Here is a 7,554-nt window from a genome sequence, read left to right as displayed (position 1 = left end):
TAATGTTGTGCTTGATTTCATTTGTATTTTGCTGTTATAAATTTGATTCTAGTTAGCTTTTTTGTTTCATTCTATGCTAATTAGAAGTGTTATGATCTAATTAGACAAAAGATAAAGTTCTATTCTAGTTAGCAGTTTTTGTTTAATTCTTTGTTTGATAGTTAGATGAAGTCTTATGATCTAATTAGACAAATTGACACGTTTTCGTTTCATGTTGATATATGCATCTTAGTTTAGATTCAAAGATAATTTGATTCTACTTTTTTTTTTTTGTATTTATTTTTTATTTCTCTGCTAATTAGTTTTTGTTTGATCGTTAGATGAGAAGTGTTATGATTTAATTAGACAAATTGTTGTGCATTCGTTTCATGTTGATGCATGCATCTTAGTTCAAATTCAATATGCTTTCGCACCATTGTTTGATCTTATTTTTATTATTATTATTATTATTATTATTATTATTATTATTATTATTATTATTATTATAGCATTCCCGGAAACCTCAGTGACTTTCAATGTGAAATTGCAATGCCTGTATGTACGCTGCATTTTGATAAATTGTGGTCTGTCATCAACCTTCATGACTCTGTCGATTTTGTGTAATTATAATATATATTTTTTTGTTATTTAAGGTGTTTAAATTCATTTAATTTGATTATCTTTCATTTATTTCTTTAGCACACTCTGATGAGAGGTTGGCGGTGAAGTGGAAGCTGCGGTAGATGCAAAGTTGAGGCAACGAGCTAAGGTACTAGCTTAAATAATACAGTTTACCACATTTACAGTATAATTAACTTGCCTGCACTTGTCTGCATATTTAATGATGCGAACTTCTACAGTAGTGTTTGTTAGTTTATTTTTCTATCTTGAAACTCTATTAAACATTTTGTGAACCTTGTTTACTCTTTAGCAAGTTCATCACACTGCTACTCATTTGCTACAAACTGCACTTAAAAAAGTAATAGGCCAAGACACATCACAAGCTGGTTCATTGGTGGCTTTTGATCATCTTAGATTTGATTTCAACTTCCACTGGCCACTTTTGGATAATGAGCTCATGGAGATTGAAGGACTGATCAATAGCTAGATTGAGGACTCTACACTTCTGCAAACTAAAGTGATGCCTCTAACTGATGCTAAAAAAGCTGGGGCTATTGCAATGTTCGAAGGAAAATATGGAGAACAAGTTCAAGTTTCTATAAAATCTTTTCTTTTGTACTTCTGAGTTCTGACAGAAAATGGTGTTAAAATATACGCTCATTTCACAACACATAAATGCTGTAACTTATGGAACATACTTTTACATAGGATTTGATTTTTCCTTCAAATACTGTTAGAGGTTCCAGGTGTATCCATGGAACTATGTGGTGGCACTCATGTCAGCAGTACTTCTGAAATACGTGGCTTGAAAATAATCTCAGAATAGGGGATTGCGTCTGGAATCAGACGTATAGAAGCCGTTGCTGGTGATGCTTTTATCGAATGCTAGAGATAACTACATGAAATAGCTCTGCTCCACTCTCAAAGTATGTTTTCTTCTGCAATCTTTTTGCTAAATAAAGAACACCTGATTATTTCCAATGTTTTCATTATTAAAATTCATTCTGCAAAGGTGAAAGCTGAAGATGTACCAGCCAGGGTAGAAATACTATAAGGGTCAGAATTTCATTTCAGTACATTATTTTAGTTAGCTTGGAAATAGAAACATGAGGAAAGCATAAAAAAATGTTTGTAAACAACAACCAAAACCTACCTTAATGGATAATTGAACATGGCTACACTACAAGGTTTACGAATTGCGCGCGCACACAGACACACACACACACATATGTATATATAAAAGAAGAAGAATAAACAAACAACAAGAGGGTGATGTGCACAGTCTTATGCGTAATCGTTCATGATCTAAAACTAAAGCAGATGAGAGAGGTTGAAATACTGTGATTATTTGGGTCTCAAGACATTTACTGTTTTTATTGATTACAATTTTTCTTCATCATCTAACGTGTGGCATTAAAGACATTTCCTGAGTTCCAATCTTGTAGCATATAACACTTCATATGCTCATTTGTACTTGTTCCTGCTTCAGTGACTCATGCAGTCACACAGCTCTTGATTAAGGAATAGTGGTTCTGAATAAGAATGGGAATGGTGGTGTGCTGAAAATGGGAATCTTATTTTTTGGGGCTATTTTGGGATCCCATGGATTCTGTGATACAACATTTGGTCTTTGAAAATGTAGTTTTGCCTGGAAATGATATGGGTTAAATTAAATCACAAGATGCAACTCCCTGTGAATAAGGTTTCATCAACCATCTCTTGTTTCTTTCCTTGGTTACTTTTCATATCTTTTTCTGCATATTTTGCAACCCGAGTTTCTTTTTCTTCTATTTATTTATTTATTTATTTATTTTTACATATATACTTAATGTTTGTAGTGATTATAACATAGAATTCAAACACTAATCTAAATTTGTGTGTGCTCTATATTTGTATTCAGGTCATCTGCTCATTGTGTCACACGGAACAAGATGTAAGTCTCCTCGCTAAAAAGCTTACATAATGATAAAAGTAAAAGCACTAGAATTGTTATTTTTTTCTAGTAACAAGGTAGAAAGCGAGCAATGCTTTTCCTATATGGGCTACATTTATCAAAAGGCCAAGAAAATTGTGGGAATAAAGTAAAATTCATGCAATGGGTTTTAATTTCTACCTTCTCGTTTCAGGTTCAACAAAACTGCATCCAATGTGGGGTTTGCATGTGGAAGTATTATTGCTCAAAATGCAAATTTTTTGACGATGATGTAAGCCTCTTTGTTAGAATTTGTTCAAAAAGAAATTCAAGCCTAGTTATTATATACTTGCTTAAACAACACGATTTCTATCTCCAGGTTTTGAAGAATCAATACCATTGTGATAAATGTGGAATCTGCAGGTTAAAATCTTTATCATGTTATTCTATTTTCTTTTCATTTCTGTTTCAGTTCATATTTTTTCTGCACCCCCTTCTTTCTTCTGGTTTCTTTCTTTTCTAACTTCCCTTATAATGCATTTTAGTTAGTTTTTATTTTCCTTCATAATGAATTCAATTGTTTTATATATATATATATTTTTAATTTGGCTACACCATCTTAAAGTGCTTTAAATAGTTACTTTCTTAATGAATTCCATTTTATCTAATTAATTTTTGTTATGTTTTCAAATCTCAGAACTGGAGGCAAAGAGAACTTTTTCCATTGTAATAAATGTGGTAAGCACCTATATGAATAGCATTTGAGTACCCTTTTCTTTTCTGTTGTTCATGGTTGTTTTATCATTCTTTTTGATGGGAAAAATAACAAAAAAACTACAAAAAAGTTGGTCATGAAGTGATGGCTTTGGGAAATTTGTTCTTTCTACTTCAGGTTGTTCGCTACTCAAGGTTGATGAAGGATTCGCATATCTGCATAGAAAAAGCAATGCACCATAATTGCCCTGTTTGTTTTGAGGTAAACTTAAAAACAACTTAAAGGGTAAGAATAGATCTGCAAACTATTTGTTCATGCTAAGTTGATCCATTTCTTTATGCAGTATCTTTTTGAGACAACAAAAGACATCACAGTCTTGCCTTGTGGGCACACTATACACTTGCAATGCGTGAAGGAGATGGAACAGCATTTACAATAAGTAAATGAGAAAAAAGAGCAACTATATTATTTTCCTTATTTAAATAAACTCATATTTCTCTACAAATACCTTTCATATTAACTCAAGTTTGCAGGTATTCATGCCCCGTTTGTTCAACATCATATTGTGACATGTCTCAAGTGTGGCAAAGGCTTGATCACAAGGTATACCAATGATATCATGCTATACTTACCTTAATTGTATTTATTTGCAATATGGGTTTGTATCCCGACTGGCCTGTTCAACAAAAACAATTCAGGTGGCTTCGACACCCATGCCTCAATTGTACAAAAATAAGATGGTAAAGATGTCATATTATAGCTAATCTGCAACTCTGCGTATCTCTGACTTTGTCATTCCACGTATTAACAATTTGGTGTTGCGATTGATTAGGTTTGGATCCTCTGCAATGACTGTGGAGAGACATATGCGGTAAATTTTCACATTGTGGCACATTCAAGACATGAGGAAAGGGCAAGCATGTTGTTCATTGATTATTATTTACTGATTCAATTGTAGTTTTCATTTGTTTGCAAGTATTCAGAGGCCAGTTTCATTTGAGACATGAAGGAAGGGCAAGCATGTTGTTCTTTGATTATTTACTGATTCTTAGTTTCACTTGCTGATCTATCTATTTTGCCTCTTGATTTCAATCTAATATCAAAAGAGTTATTAAAAATTGGACTAAATTGATACAATGTCAAAATTTCAAAAATAAAATTGATACAATTAGAACTATATGCATCAAATTGACATAAAATACAAACCAGGGGTAAGTGATTTGACTTTTATTGTTTCTATGAAATGAGACTACTAGGTTTGGTTGGGGATGTATTATTGGCAATAGCTACAGAATGTTTTTATATTACATATTTCATCATTCTACAAGAAATCTATGAGTGTTGTGCTACTTATGACCTGTCAAAACAAGATGAGCTGGGAAGTTCTAATTCATAAAAAATTTATTAATTTATTATTATTAATTCATTAGCATTTTAGATGGAAAAAATATGTTATCATGTCTCTTATTAGAAGAGAGGTGGGACTTAGTGGTTTTGTTCTGTGCATCATTGCTTATCTATTTTGTTATGCTCTTGGATTACAAAATGGAGTGAGGCAGTGCTGAGAGAGTCTGGTTTTGATGTTCTGCTGCACTATTGGTCCGGTATTGTATTAGGATTGGGAGTTCATTTTGTAGCAGTTTTCTGTGCTTAGTAGGATAAAGATGCACTTCTTAATCATATATTTTTTTCCTTGGTTCATGAAAAGAAGAAAAAGAAAGTGTCCTGTCTACCTATTTGTTCCATTACATGCTTCAAGTTTGCTAATTCTATCTAGTTGCACTGACAGTTAAGCTTGTTATGGATGAAAAGGTGAAGAGGTCTAAGGGGTTTGCTTTTATTCAGTACACTAGTCACGATGATGCCCTGCTAGCTCTAGAAAGCATGGATCATAAGGTAATAGGCATATATTTGGTTGACATATTTCCACAAGAATGCTTGCTTTATCATCATATAATAAAATACTAATTTATGGTCTTGCTTCTGTAGACTAACACCTTGTTTTCAAATAAAATTTGCTTATTGATGGTTAGGGACGGCTAAAAAATAGGAATATTGATGCTATAAGGTTCTTTCACCTGAATCAAATCAAGGAGTAAAGGAGTTCTTGACAGAGATTAGAATGATTTCAGATATAGAGCACCAAAATTTAGTCAAGCTCTATGGTTGTTGCATGGATGAAGATCATAGAATTATGTTCTACAACTACCTTGAGAATAATAGCCTTGCCCAAACACTTATTGGTAATTCCATCTATCCATTCTTAGTTTGGTAGTCTTTACACTTATTGGATTGGATTGGTAATTTAGTCCCCTGTTACAAGCCTTTTTTTTTCTTTATCAACAAAAATAGTTTATTGATGTAAATTAATTGAGTACTACTTAGTATGTCAAACATACATCAATAAAAATAAAAAATAAAGAAGGCGTAGGAGGAATGCATGAATGTTTAAGAACATGTGTCAAGTAGGTTAGCACATGATCTCAACCAATCAAATGTAAGACCTAGGCTCAAAAAAAAAAAAAATAGTAATTGGCAAGGCACTAACTACCAGAACTAGTAGGTTCCCTGTGGGGGTTGTCAAACACATACAATAAATTGTTGTGTGCAATACTTTTCAGAAGAAAAAAAAAAGTGTGCAAGCCAGGATTTGATATTAGGGGTTTATAGTGTGAAATAGTTAAGATGAATGCAATAGTAGTGGAAACGAGATTTTGAACTTTGGGTAGCAACTGGGAAATAATATTAAAAAAAACATTAGGTACCACATGAGTGCTGCTAGGTCCGATGTGGTTGTCCTTGTGAAATCTTAAAATCATGGCTGGAGGCATGTCCTTGAATTGTAATGGATTTTAATCAAATCCCTGTTGAGTTACTTTAACTTCAGCCCTAGAGTTTTTCAATTACTTTGTAAATGTGATATATCTTAGTACATATTGATGCAGTGGGTTGCTATCGGTTGCCAATTCATAATGCATTTGTGATATAGGTTAGCTATGTGCACTTTTGAAATTGGGAAATTATGCTTACATGAACAATCAACTAATTTTATTGTCTACTTTCTGGGAATAGTTTTAATATGGACAAATATATGAGTTTGTTTGTTTAAAGATTTAGATTTTTGGGGATATCCTTTTTTGTTTTCCTTTGCTAAGTGCTTTCAGAGGGTGTTGTACAGGTTTTTTGCAGGTTTGGGATCAAATAACACAGGAATATGAGAGAGGGCAAAAAAGCTAATTGGGCTTTGTTTTAAAGTCGTCATTGATCAATAGAGGCTGCTACCAGATCCTCTTTTTTGCTGGTGGCTGATGTTGTTGCTTGCTGGTCTACTGTAGCTGTTGATCTGCTGCTGCTACTGCCCTGGTGGTTGATGCTTGCTGGGCCGCCTTTGCTGCTGCTGCAATGTTGCTGTGACGCGGCTGCTACTGGATGCTAGTCTGCTGCATAAGTTTGTGGGTGATTTTTCGTGCTGTTTTGCCTATCTTTGTTAGTTTCATGTTTTCATTTTGTTATCTGATGTTTCTACTGTGGGTTCACAATTTGGATGTATTTGGGTATTTTAGTGAGTTTACTCTTTTAAGTTTTATACACTGCTTCTAAAAGCAATCTCAGTAGTGTTTTTTTGCCTGCACATCAACTTTAGATGATTTCCTATCAATGTTATTTGTTTGTAATAGTGGTGCCTAAGGGATGCCTCTCGTAAATCTGTAAAACTTATAAAAATATATAAATTATTTTCAATTATTTTTGTCAGTAAATGTGTTGTCAAAAATTTATTTTTGCCCACTCATATTGTGTTGCTAGAAGTGTATTTTTTTCCAATGTCAATTTGTCGTTGCCAAAAGTAAAGCTTTATCGACAAACAAATCGTCGGCAAATGGCAACATTTACCGAGGTAAATGTGTTACCAAAAGTTTACTTTTGCCCACTCATATTGTGTTGCTAAAAGTGTATTTTTTGCCAATGCTAATTTGTCGTTGCCAAAAGTGAAGTTTTATTGACAAACAAATCGTAGGCAAATGACAACATTTACTGATGTAAATGTGTCTCCAAAAGTTTACTTTTTTTGTTGCTAAAAGTATAGTTTTTGCCCATGCAAATTTGTGTCGTGAAAAGTGCCACCCAATCATCATATTTGAATGACTTTTATCGATGCAAGGTAAATTGCTGACGATGGATGAATGCTTTTATCGACGTCTATGTTCGTCGCTAAAGGCAATACTTTTACCAACGCAATGATAATTTCGTTGGCAAAAACTTTTGTCGACTCACTTTTGCCTACGGGTTGCCAACGTAGCTTTGTGTGTCGGCAAAACTCTTTGCCGAT

General features: G+C 33.4%; 1 pseudogene; it reads left to right on the top strand.

Annotated features, from left to right (window-relative positions):
• The first annotated feature begins 2,142 nt into the window (after positions 1 to 2,142).
• Positions 2,143 to 6,663, top strand: LOC114306986 (E3 ubiquitin-protein ligase RZFP34-like; annotated as a pseudogene).
• Positions 6,664 to 7,554: the final 891 nt, after the last annotated feature.

The sequence above is a fragment of the Camellia sinensis genome, chromosome 15 (genome assembly GCF_055761805.1).
Source record: "Camellia sinensis isolate YWXY chromosome 15, ASM5576180v1, whole genome shotgun sequence".
Classification (NCBI taxonomy): domain Eukaryota; kingdom Viridiplantae; phylum Streptophyta; class Magnoliopsida; order Ericales; family Theaceae; genus Camellia; species Camellia sinensis.
The sequence above is the reverse complement of the archived record's forward strand: the minus strand, read 5'-3'. Positions and strand labels throughout refer to the sequence as shown.